This window comes from Tursiops truncatus, chromosome 6, assembly GCF_011762595.2.
Source record: "Tursiops truncatus isolate mTurTru1 chromosome 6, mTurTru1.mat.Y, whole genome shotgun sequence".
Taxonomy (NCBI): Eukaryota; Metazoa; Chordata; class Mammalia; order Artiodactyla; family Delphinidae; genus Tursiops; species Tursiops truncatus.
Genome location: NC_047039.1, coordinates 34,202,186 through 34,216,418, shown reverse-complemented (window position 1 = coordinate 34,216,418; position 14,233 = coordinate 34,202,186). Strand labels below are relative to the sequence as shown.

At 40.2% G+C, this 14,233-nt stretch overlaps 1 protein-coding gene across 3 annotated transcripts in view; it reads right to left on the bottom strand.

Moving 5' to 3' along the window:
• The window catches only part of FRMD3 (FERM domain containing 3), a 312,566-nt gene that overhangs the window by 110,715 nt on the left and 187,618 nt on the right, over window positions 1–14,233 (bottom strand). The window lies entirely within an intron of this gene.

The following is a 14,233-nucleotide window of genomic DNA, read 5'->3' as shown; positions in this document are numbered from 1 at the left end:
CAATGAGGCAGTTGCTTGCATGAAAAGAAACACTTTTATAACTTCCTGCTTTGTCTAAATCAGGATAGCATTATGCAGGCTGAAATTCTGGTTGAGGTTCATTGATTCTGGAATGTTCTAATTGCATTAAAACTTCCAGAACTCAATAGCCAGCCAAGGGGATTCTACAGGATTTCTTTTAATTATAAGACCACTGTTGACTTGCAATATTAACCTAATAAATGCACACAAGTGCAGTAAGATGCATTCAGATTTCAGTTAGTATATAAAACGAGCATCTTAAAATCAAAGAAATACGAATGGTTAGTATTATTATTTCTATCGATCTGACACACCCACTCATTATTCGTCTCTGTATCAGTATGCTGCTTGGGATCAGCTCTGAGACTACATCCAAATGTGAATATGAAACAGCACCCTATTCTGTCTCAAATCTTCTTTCATAATCAGCAGGGGTTAAATCACCAGCCAATTCTACAACATCTGGGGCTATTCTGGATACAAACAAATCCTTTATGTAGAAAGAACTACTGGCATCAAAAATGAATGTATAATGAGGATAATTTAATATGGAAAACAATTATCTAAAATAGTTTGAAAGAAAGTATCCAAATCCCAGAAAAACATAGCAGCATCTTACTGGATATTTCAGCAGGGAAAAACTGATTAAAAATACCCATACAGGGGCTTCCCTGGTGGTGCAGTGGTTGAGAGTCCGCCTGCTGATGCAGGGGACAAGGGTTCGTGCCCCGGTCCGGGAAGATCCCACATGCTGCAGAGCGGCTGGACCCGTGGGCCATGGCCGCTGAGCCTGCGCGTCCGGAGCCTGTGCTCCGCAACGGGAGAGGCCACAGCAGTGGGAGGCCCGCGTACCGCAAAAAAAAAAAACAAAAACACACACACACACACACACACACACACACACACACACACACACACACACACATGTCAGAACCCTCCACTCAATGCTTCACTTCCCCACCAGAAACTAGCAAATTTTTTAACTGAGTTGGGTGCTCCTAACCTGACCCTGTGTTCCCTAGATTTAAGAAAGGGAACATTTTTCTGGAGCACTAGGAGAAAATGGACACCTCTTATACAGTAAAGAAACAATGAAGAAAAATACAAATGATTCTTAAGTCATTCATCTTTCACGATATCTAGAAACTCAATTTTGATTCAAAATATTTTATCTTTATACATTCCCCAGATTTCTTTCAACTGTTTAAATCATCATCTCAAAAGAATGAAAACTAATAGTTTTTTTTTTATTATAAAACCTCTTGAGTGTCCTTAATAGAAACGTTGAGACAGTTTTTATAAGAGCAACAGAGTAAAAAAAAGGAAAATAGCATAAAAGTGAAAGACATTTTCTTCTTTCTTTCTTCCTTCCTTCCTTTCTTTCTTTCTTCCTTTCTTTCTTTCTTTCTTTCTTCTTTCTTTCTTCTTTCTTTTATTAAAGTCCTCAAAATTAAGACTTGTTTAAGCACAACCAATGAAGCTAGATAGACAATAATAGATAGATGATAGGTAGATAGATGGATATTGATAGACAGACAGATGGATGAGCTGTCCCCTCACTTTCCTTCACTTTGTCTCTATTCCTGCCACTTCTGTCCCTCAGGTCCCCACCTCACCCAAAACTCTCCAACTACTGTTAACAACCACTTCATCTCTATGCGTCCCCACTTTTGCCATCCTCACACAAACTATATGCCAACATGATTACATACGTAATGTTTAAAATATAATTTATTCTCATAAAACAAGATCATACTATGTATGGAATATGTTTCTCTTGCTTTTCTCATTTAACTCTCTAGCCTGCCCATTCATCTAGGGCAGTAGATACAGATCTAACTCATTGTCCATAATGACTGCATAATGGTTCATATAATACATTAGAATTTACTCAACTATTCTTTTTTAATCATCATTCAGGTTGTTCCCACATGACAATACAAGCAATTCTATCATGTATATAATATATATATTATATATAATAATAATGTATATTATATATATCATTAAATGCATGTATTTTTATTCCATGTATTGTTAACTATTTCATATATTATTAAATATATATATTTTAATAGAGACTCCAAATATTTGAATTTGGGGGAATAAAATCATCTGACCGAAGGCAAACAGAGGAAAGGAGGATCACAGAAGCAGACCCAAATGAGAGCTGTCATTTTCTCTTCTACCTGGTCAGCATATCTGCTCGCCATGCCCTAGGCTGGCTTCAATAGGAATCTGGGCTCATCGGATAGGATACAAATTAGGACTTGCATTCCTCCTAAGGGATCAAGCAGTAAGGCTCAGAGGTGGCTCCCCAGGCGGCCACCTTTGAATACCCTGACTGTAGGAAGTCCTATCACCCAGCCATCCTTGTTCCAAGACCTGAGGCTCCAGGATGATCTAATGCTTCTCCCACATGGAGAGCCCTTCCACCATTTGAAGACAGAGCTTACGGTGTTTCTGAGTCTTCTCTAAAATAAAAATCCCCAGTTCTTTTAACTGTTCCTCATATGAAACAGTTTTGAGTGCCCTCACCCTGGGTGTATTCTTCCCTCCTCTGTGTTTCCTCAAGCACAGGGCGCCAGGGGTTGCCAGAGCTGCTCGGGTGAGGGGACCATCCCCGGCCTTGCTTTGGACATAACTGTTGCTCACCCTCAACAGCCTCATCTCAATGTGGACTCACTCTGAATCTACAAAAGACCAACAGCTGGAATTCTTTTCATATATGCTATTGCTAAGCCATACAGAAAAAAGTCACTAAGCATCTTGCCATTTGCTAGGATGTGATCATGGAAGAAACCAATACAAGGTACTAATGATATGCTCACCAACAGACCCCTTATCAGAGAGGGGATGCGAGCAGGTAGCAGAAAAATCAGGAGGCAGCACTTTTCAAGTCTGAAATTTTCTACCCATTTTCTTCCACCATCATATATACCCCTACTGTTGTCTCATATTGATCCAGCATCACTGACACTAAGGAATGCTTCTTCACAGGATTGGAAGAGGCTGAAAAGATAAATAAGTTCCCCCCAAAATGTTGATCTAGTTATAGATGACAAGATTTATGAGGGAATGAGCCTATATATCCTGTTCAGCTTTCTATCCCCAGAGCTAATTATTGATAAAAGATCGACTCTCTGCCTGTCTGGCTGAATGAATGAATGATGATGTCCAACCTCTGAGGCAGATGTCAAGGCAAACAGCCAGGCATTGCCATAACATTCATCCCATCAAAATACTAGTCTAGAAGGTCTACCATCTGAATCACTATAGCACTTTCTAGGATTTATATTTTGAAAATCTCAGGTCCTACAATTCAGCCTCTGCCCTTCAACACGTGGAACAAATTCAGGGACTCTGGAGTTGGTTCGAATAGCTACATCTAGTGGAAGGATTAATTAATTCAATCAACAAAAATTTTGAGTACCTACTAGGTATCAGGCCCAGGTTTAGATATAAATATAAGCAATTCTGTCTTCAGGGAGGACACATTCTAGTGGGGTAAACAGGTATAAAATCAAAATAAATAAGCAAAATATATAGGATGTTGAAGGTCATAAATGCTATGGAGGAGAATAAAGGATTTAAGGGATGAGGGAAGACCACCCCCACCCATTCCCTTTTTCTCATCTCCACGCAACCAAAGCCACAAATGTAAGTGAAATTCTCCTTACTACCTTCTAGAAAAATAAACAAGGGGAGAAATACAACTATTTAAAAATTTTAATCATTAAACACCCCCCCCCCCCCACCATGTGTGTTGGCAGTGGTTTGGGGTCAAAACACCAGCTGTGTAAATTCTGGAAAAGGAGCTTTCCCAGGCTCCAGGTGACAGCCGGCATGTGCTCCCCGGTATGAGTCTGAGGTCGAAATCCTCTTTTGGAGATGAGCCTACCCCTTCTCCTAGCAGCTCAATGTCTCTACCATTCCAGCTCCCATGCTTTTTATTCTTAAGCTACAGGGAAAGGGGAAGGAAGCAAAGGATGCCTCTCACCTGTGCCAAATATTTGGCGCAGAATCAGAGTTGGAAATGTCTGATGAAGGAGCTATCTGCAGAGCAGGAAACACCTGGCATGGAGGTAACACGCAGGCAATAAAGCCCACGCTCTGCTCAGGGCCCTTCCCTGACGGTGTCATCATGAAGAGCCACTATGTGGCTTTACTAGATTGGGCAGCATGGTCACCCCACGGGGAGGCAACACCATAGTTCATTTCTCCTGTAGTACTAAGGCTTTGGCATCAGTGATAGAAGCACACGGGGAGGTGGGAACCCCAAATCCCCCAGGGTATGAGTGCCCAAACTTCAAAAGGCACTTCAGACAGTGACCTTGAGCAAGACACTTAACTTCTCTGTTTCCTGCTTTGGAAGAGGGTACAGCACCGGGGTTCTCGTCGACCTCCCCAGAGGTGTTCGGACAGATCCAGTGGGCTCTTGGTACATGCACACGGCACAATATCCCAACAAACAAAAGTTCACATTTAGGTAAACACTCCTACTAGAAGAAGAGAAGGAAACGGGAGGTTGGAAATGGGAGGGAAGAGATGGAGAAGACTGAATTGTACTTAAGTCAACAGCTAAAAAAGCATTACTCAGCCATGCATGTAACATTGAGAACACAGGGAGAGGAATAGCCGTTTATAAAGCAGAAACAGACTTCCTCATCTCCACTTTGAAACCTTGCCCAGAAATGGGGATGGGGATAAGAAATGATTAGGTAAGCAGGCTCCCTGGTGAAAATGAAAAAAAATGACTTTCTATTTTTAATCGACAACCATCCTCAAACGTTTGTAAAAACAAATCTCATTTTTTTGTGTGTTTGTTTTTGCTAGTGAAACATCCCTTAGCAGCTTTCCTTAAAATGCAGTGGTCTTTCTCCAATCACCATAAAGAACAATAGAAAAACAAAAAACGTAACTTTGGGAATATACACATAAACTCATGATCTTTCTCATACACATTCTGGTTGACAGCTATGAAAAACCTTCACAAACTCCTTCAAACAGTAGTTAAGGCATAGAGCCCATGGCTCTGGCAGGCAGATGTTAGGGCAATACCCACACCTGGAATGTGTCTCTCTTACGACTCCCTCCTCTGGGACTCTATTGGGCAAAAAAAAAAAAAATGTGACCAATTGTCAGACTCTTTCAGACTCTGGAGAAATATTTCAAAGGGTTTGGTTGCAGAAAGGACCCCTAACACCCCACACATAAAAGGCTTACATTCCAAAGGACTCCAAGTAGGCGTCAGGGGTTCCTGGCCCGTTCAGAACAACTGACACCTTTTTATTCCCAACCACTGTCCCTCGCAGCTCCTTCCAGGGCTTTTAGAGTGAGAGCTGAGGACCACACCCCACCTCTCCGTTGGGCAGCAGCACTCACAGGGATGCTAATGAGCGGCGCTCCGCGATGAAACAGCCCAGGAGCACACACTCTTTCTGCGCATGTGCAAAACGACAGCGCCGAAAGGGCAAAGCATTACTCACTCACTCGTTTACCGAACTATAACTCTTGGGATATGATCAAATAAGCCAGCCACAGAGAACTGCTCTCTTAACGACTGCTCTCTTCTAGTTGGAAGTGATTATTATCATTCAGCAACAACTGTTACTATCATCATCAACAGCAGGGATAATCCCTCCATCCCTCTTCTACTGAAATGACAAGCAGCAGCCTCCTAGATGTTACTGGTACCGCATCTCCTCTACTTCTAAAGCAGGGATTTTTAAAAAAATTTATTTAATTCATCCTCCTCCTGGTATAGCTCTCTCTTATGCTTTAATCATACACATGGGCATGCCCACATACACACACACGTGCACAGAAGGAAGTCACACTCTAAGAACTCTGTTAGAGGATACTGGAGTGCTGAGACGCTCCCTCACAAATACTTGTTCTTGGAATTCTCTGACTGTCTCAGCTGCTCCAGAGAAGCTTTGATATCCAACATGTTTAATCTCAAGTTCACCATGTGGACAAATGGCTACAGACAAACTTAAAACTCTCAGCTTACATTTCTTCATCTGTAAGATGGGGATAATAATGCAACCAGCCACCTAAAGTAGGGATCTGCAAAATTTCTCTATAAGGGGTAAGACAGTAAATATTTTTCACTTTGCAGGCCTCAAGGTCGCTATCTCAACTACTCCCCTCAGTTGTAGCGTGAAAGCAACCTCAGACAAGATGTAAACAAATGGCGTGATGTGTTCCAATAAAACACGGAAATCTGAATTTCATGTACTCCTCATATGGCACAAAATATCATCTTTTCTTTTTTTCTTCCAACCACTTAAAAATATGGAACCTATTCCCAGCCTCTGGCCATACAAAACCAGACAGCAGGTTGGGTCTGACCCAGGGGCCCTGTTACAGAGACCACTATGAGAATGGCACGAGTTAATAACGTTGAACACTCAGCAGGCTGCCTGAGACCTTCACGCTAAACCCATAGGAGTTATTACTACTCTAGAGGTTGAAGAACAAACCGACATGGATGAGGTAGAGCCCTTCAACTTGACCTAAGTCCTATATGTTGGTTCAAAGGGTGAGAGGGGGACTGTCATTCTTCAGGAAGGAGTGGAGATGGAATACACATGAAATAGGTGCACATATGAAGAGATATTTGGCAGTCCTGCTTCTAAAGAAGAGCTTTGCTGCCTGGGACTAGGGTGCAGTGACCTGAGAGTTTCAGCCAAAAAAAAGTTAGCAAAAGTACATGAAATAACTTAAGGCAAGAGATCCAGGTGCCTGCTTGCTACAGATGTTGTGTAACTAACTGGTCCCTCAGGAGTTATGCTGGTTGGCATAAATCAACTTGTAATAATAATAATAATAATAATAACAGCCAAATGCAATTACTTATGTAACTTGGTACTGAGATTTTTTACTACAAAACTGCATCTAGAAATGAGGCATTATAAAGTATTTCCAAACAAAGGGAGACAGATATGAATAGAGCTTTCCTAACCTGGTTGACCCGCATTTGAACCACCTCTAGTACTGACATACCAAGCATGGAATCTCTTGGCCCATCATGGTTATCACTCAGACTTTTATGCTGCCAACACACTTGTAGTTTTGAATCACGTGGTCCGTTATGAAACAACATGGGCACTCCTGAAGGAAGAAGGAAGCCCTGAAAGTATCTCCCCGGTGACATAAGGGCTTCTGCTGGAGGACGTTCCTTTTCCTCTGCTTTTTCCACCACTCCTGCCACATTCCCTCCTCCCCACAAGGACTGTTGAGTCCTCCCCGAAGCCCACCATTGTACCCAAAAAAAATGAAATCAATGCCATCACCAACCACATCATAAGGATAAGGTTAAAAATTAGAAATCTGTGGCTTATTAAATGTACACATCATTTAGAATTGCACATTATAAAATTAAGAGTTTTTGTCATTACTTTTGTTATCATTATTTCTAACCATGTTGGAAAATAAAGAGCACAATGTGGAAATTATTTATAGGCCCAAACTGCACGGACTTTTTTTTTTTTTGCGGTATGCGGGCCTCTCACTGTTGTGGCCTCTCCCGTTGCGGAGCACAGGCTCTGGACGCGCAGGCTCAGCGGCCATGGCTCACGGGCCCAGCCGCTCCGCGGCATGTGGGATCTTCCCGGACCGGGACATGAACCCGTGTCCCCTGCATCGGCAGGCGGACTCTCAACCACTGCGCCACGAGGGAAGCCCTGCACAGACTTTTTGAAAGAAGGATTAAAAATGGAAATTTTGGATGAAATAGTTGAACCCGGGAGAAAAAGAGAAAGTTGGCCAACCGTACTGAGCTGTGACTAGAATAAAAGAAACCTGCTCCCAAAGCTGGAAAGAAGAAAACTGGAAAGAGCAAAACCAGCCAAGACTATTCCACAGCGACTGGGAACTTAGTGTCACGTACTTGATTATGCAATGCGTTTTGTTCAGATGTGTGTGTTTTGCTTTGTTTTAAAGAACATAGCAGTTTAAATTCTTCTGCCTGCTCCCTAAGAGAAGTATTTTGCTTCTAGTCAACAAGCAATTATTATGAACTGATCACATGCCTAGCCTTGTAGTAAGCCATGGACCAAGTAAAGAAATCTTCCAAACTAAATACTGGGGAACTGATTAGATGAGCATGTATATACACATGAGGGCAATGGGACAGGCTGCCCCAATAGGTCTAGAGCTGGGGTTACTGAGACTATGGGTGTTTGGAGAAGTAAAATGTATGAAGCTTTACTGTCAGAAGCATATGGTCAAGTTCAGCAAAGAAGAACACATACCCAGGGCTTCCCTGGTGGTGCAGTGGTTGAGAGTCCGCCTGCCGATGCAGGGGACACAGGTTCGTGCCCCGGTCCGGGAAGATCCCACATGTCGTGGAGCAGTGGGGCCCGTGAGCCATGGCCGCTGAGCCTGTGCGTCCAGAGCCTGTGCTCTGCAACGGGAGAGGCCACAACAGTGAGAGGCCCGCGTACCGCAAAAAAAAAAAAAAAAAAAAAAAAGAACACATACACAAAGGAGGAAAAATGAGCCACAAAACAAAAGCATGAAGGTCACCCAAAGAGTAAATAAGAATGCTGAAAGGTGTGGGAAATCTAAATTGGGGTGCTCCGTGCAGTGAGCTGGGTAGTGTCCCCCCACATTTCATATCCACCTGAAATCTCCGAATGTGACACTGTTTGGAAACAAGGTCTTTGAAGATGTAATTAATTAAGATGAGGTCATACTGCATCAGGGTGAGCCCTAAATCCAATGACTGATACCTTTAGAAGAGAAAGGAGAGGGAAACTTGGACACAGACACAGAGAAACACAGGGAGAAGGCAATGTGAAAGTGGAGGCAGACACTGGGGTGATGCAGCTACAAGCTGAGGAAGGAATGCCAAGACTGCCCAGCAACCAGCAAGAGCTAGAAGAGCCTTCAGAGGGAGCAGGGCCCTGTTGACATCTTGATTTCGACTTCTAAGCCTCCAGAACTGTGGGAGAATAAATTTCTATTGTTTCAAGCCAGCCAGTGTATGGTAGTTTGTTACGGCAGCCTTCGGAACTAATAATACTCAGCACAGGGAATAACTGGAAGGACAGAACTGGGAGTCAGGCATCAACTGTCCTCATGAATGGGTATGGACCTGTGGCTGTTCTCCTGTTCCTGACACCAGAGCAAAGTCTATGCTCCTGGTATTCTCTGCCTGTGTTACAGAGGAATATATGCTCCCTATTGACAAAATCATTCAGCAGCTAGGGACCTATTCATTAGGTTAGCCCCCAGGACTACGGAAAAGCTAAGGAATGTTACATAAACGTGAATTTTCATAAATATTCCCAGAGACACAAATTACATGCCGTCTCAGGCTTCCATGAAAGACCACTGTAACTTAGGGGAGGGAGCACAAAAGACAACAGCCAGCAACTTGACTCAAGATTGCTCTTAGGGCTGAATCAAATCCATGTGTTACACAGAGGATGGGGGTCTTCCCCACCTTGATTTGCCTGCAGAAGCCATTTCCAAGAACCCCTGTCCCTTCACAGAGCTTGGCAGCAGCATAGTACCTGATAAATAGAGCAAGAATAAGATCTTAACTACTCTGGTGGGCTAATCAGGCACCAGCCAGGATTAAGCAGAGAGCCTCTTCAGAAGACTAAATGGGCTTTCTTTCATCTAGGTCTCTACTTCTATTGTACATGCTTAATGCACTTTGATTCCTTTTCTTCCTCTCTACCTTTATTCCTTTCTTGACTTTTGCATAAAGCTTCCTCTTATTTTCTCTTTTTTATTACCAAGTGATACATGAATATATTCTCACTGTAAGAGATCTGAGTAAAATATAACTATATGTAATAAAATATGAGGACCTCACTTCTCTCTACCTCCTTCTCTTCCCCAGTGGTAACCACAGTCAGTATATATCTTTTTAGTCCTTCTTCCATGCACTTACATATTCATATAATAACCTTTTTATTTTCATATAAATGGATCATTTTATATGTGGAATTTTACTTGCTTTTTAAACTCTACTATATACCTAAAAACTATTTTGATGTCAATAATATATGTCTGTTTCATTCCTTTAAATGACTACATGTACTCCACATAATTTATTTAGCCTTACCAAAGTTTCTAGGCTTTTTATTGCTCCAATTCTCAGTTTTACAAGCAATACTGCAGTGGACATCCTTGCACATATACCTATTACAGAATCAACTTTGCTTTCAATAGATTCACAGAAGTGACATTGGATCAAAAGAGATAGGCATTTTTAATCTTGAAAGGTACGGCCAAATTTCCCTCCCAAATGGTGTTACCAGTTTTATACATTCCCACCAGAAGTGTTACCCTCATCCACAGCAACTGGATATTATCAATATTTAGAATTTTCTCAGAATAATAAACAAAAATATCTTGTTTTAATTTGCATTTTTCTTGTTACTAATGATGTTGAGCATCTGTTTATGAGTTTATTGGCCATTTATTTTTATTCCTTCTACGTGTTTTTTTTACATTTTTCTATTGAGTTGTTTATCTTTGGGTTTGTAGCATCATACTTTATATATTTTGCGTATTACTACTTTTTATATATTTGACAAATGTTCTTCCCATTATTTTGCTTATATTTTAATTTGTTTATAATTCATTTTTATACTCATTCATCCAACAAATATTTACTGAGAATCTACTCTGCTCAGTGAACAAACCAGATATTCTAGTACAAACATTTAAATGTTGTACAAATTTGTTAGCATTTTGCTTTTAGGAAACCGTGTTCGACTCCATAATTATAAAAAATACTTCTGATGTGACACACCACATTTACAAAATAAAAGATAAAAATAATATGATCATCTCAATAGTTGCACAAAAAGGATCTGACAAAATTCACCATCCATTTATAATAAAAACTCTCAACAAAGTGGGTATAGAGAGAACGTACTTCAACATAATAAAGGCCATTTATGACAAGCCACAGCTAACATACTCAACAGTGAAAAGCCGCTGTGTTTCTATACACTAATAACAAACTATCAGAAATAGATATTAAGGGCTTCCCTGGTGGCGCAGTGGTTGAGAATCTGCCTGCCAATGCAGGGGACATGGGTTCGAGCCCTGGTCTGGGAAGATCCCACAGGCCGTGGAGCAACTAGGCCCATGAGCCACAACTACTGAGCCTGCACGTCTGGAGCTTGCACTCCGCAACGAGAGAGGCCACGACAGTGAGAGGCCCACGCACTGCGATGAAGAGTGGCCCTCACTTGCCACAACTAGAGAAAGCTCTTGCACAGAAACGAAGACCCAACACAGCCAAAAAATCAATCAATCAATAAATAAGTAGCGTTCCCTTAAAAAAAAAAAGAAATAGATATTAAGAAAACAATCCCATTTACAATTGCATCAAAAAGAGTAAAATACCTAGGAATAAATTTAACCAAGGAGGTGAAAGACTTGTATGCTGTAAACTATATGACATTAAGGAAAGAAACTGAAGGTGATACAAATAAATGGAAAGATATTCCATGCTCATGGATTGGAAAAATTAATATTATTAAAATGTTCATATTACCCAAAGCAATCTACAGATTCAATAAAATCCCTATCAAAATTCCAATGGTGTTTTTCACAGAAAATGTTTAATCCTAAAATTTGTATCATGCCACAACAGACCCCAAATAGCCAAAAAAATCTTGAGAAAGAAGAACAAAGCTGGAGGCATCATGCTCCCTGATTTAAAACTCTATTACAAAGCTATAATAATTAAAACAATATGGTATTGGCATAAACACAGACACATAGATCAATGGAACAGAAGAGACAGCCCAGAAATAAATCCACCCATATATGGTAAATTAATTTACAACAAAGGACCCGAAAATATACAATGGGGAAAGGACAGTCTCTTCAATAAATGGTGTTAGTCTCTTCAACAAATGTTGTTGGGAATTCTCTTGCCACATGCAAAACAATGAAACTGGACCACTATTTTACACCTCACACAAAAATCAACTCAAAATTGATTAAAGACTTGAATATAGAACCTTAAAACTCCTAGAAGAAAGCATAGGATGTAAGCTCTTTGATATAAGTCTTGGTAATAATTTTTGAACCTGACACCAAAAGTAAAAGCAAAAACAAACAAATGGGACTATATCAAACTAAAAAGATTCTGCACAGCAAAGTAAACCATCAACAAAATAAAAGGCAACCTACTTAATGAGAGAAAATATTTGAAAATCATATATCTTGGGGGTTAATGCCCAAAATATATAACAAATTCATACAACTCAATAGCACAAAACCAAACAATCCACTTAAAAATGGGCAGAAGATCTGAACAGACATTTTTCCAGTGAAGACATATAGATGGTCAACAGGCACATGAAAGGATGCTCAACATCACTAATCATCAGGGAAATGCAAATCAAAACCAAAATGAGATATCACCTCACACTTGTTAGAATGACTATTATCAAAAAGACAAGAAAGTGTTGCCAAGGATGTGGAGAAAAGGGAACCCTTATGCACTGCTGGTGAGAATGTTAACTGATGCAGCCACTATGGAAAACAGTATGGAGATTCCTCAAAAAATTAACAATAGAACTACCATATGATCCAGCAATTCCACTTCTGGGTATATATCCAAAGAAAACAAAAACACTAACTCAAAAAGATATATGCACCCCCATGTTCACTGAAACACTATTCACAACTGCCAAGATATGGAAACAACCTAAGTGTTCATCAATGGATGCATGGATAAAGAAAGTGTGGTGTATATATATACACAATGGAATATTATTTGGCCATTAAAAAAGAATGAAATCTTGTCACTTGTGACAACATGGAAGGACCTCAAGGTCCATTATGTTAAGTGAAAAAAATCAGAGAAAGACATACGATCTCTCTTAAATGTGGAATTAAAAAAAAAACCAAAAACAAAAACATACAGAATAGATAGAGAACTGATTGGTGATTGCTAGAGATGGGGGATGGGAGAAATGGCTGAACAGATCAAAAGGTTATAAAAAATTTCTGTTGAATGAATGAATATGTTGGCTGAACTGCACTCTGAATCATCTCTTATAAGAAAAACAAGAATACAGAATTGACTATACTCATTCAATTTTCATTTTATAAGTATTACTTAGTATTTTTAACCTAGCATTTTTATCATAATGTATATAGCTCATTTTGAATAAACATAAAGTTAAGCATACTGAGACAAAATGATAACTTCCATTCTACACTTCTTCCATTGAGCACAAGATCAGCTTTTGAAATATCACAATTTAAAAAATTATCCTTCTCTATTTTAACAGATTAATCATGAGGGCTTTTGTAATTACTATAGCTCATAGGCCTTGATTTGCTAATAGAACAAAAACCCCATCATTGTTCATTGTTCTTTTTTGCATATTTATTGGCTACTTTTGAGCATTTTATTTTGCAAATGAGCCTTAGAATTGGCTTGTTAAATGCCATCGAGAACCTCACTGAAATTGTGATTTGAAACATTATTGAATGTCTATATTAATTTGTGACAAATTGATTTCATTAATATCAACCAGAAACTTGAGAAGTCTCCATTTATTGAGCTATCTACTCTACAGTAACTCCACTGTAAAATTTCATAGTTTTATTTATATAGATCTTACACATTTATTTATAAGAAATTTATGTTTTTACTTGTTAGTGCTATTGTAAATAATAGTACTTTTTTTCATTACATTTGAGAGACAGCAGTAGCTTGTGTATAAAAAAGCTATTGCATTAGGACATTAATCTTATAACCAAGGGCAAAAGCCATATTAGTTGTGGGGAAGGGGTGGCAGGTGGAGAGCTTGGAGAGATCCAGAGAGGACATAATGGAGGCTAAGATGCTTTCTGGAGCTATGAGAAGGAATTCAGCACCCCTCAGCACACTAGGCTTGGCCGAACAGAGTGAGGTGTGGAGGCAAGACAAGGAAACCCCAGAGTTTAGGGGATGTGTTCTGTTTGGAACTTTGGAGCACACTGAAGAAATGGCAGCACGGTGTGTTCAAGCAGAGGGTGAACCTCTAGATACTGTACCGAGTTTCCCTGAGGCTGAAGCATGGCACGGAAGAGACTAAGCAGTTTCTACCTGTCCCAGTGGCGAATACAGAAGGGCTGAGATGCAACCAGTGAAAGAGACATGGATGGAGTGGGGACCACAAGAGGGCAGAGTTTATAGCCTTGAAGGTCAAGACCATGGCAGGAGCCACAG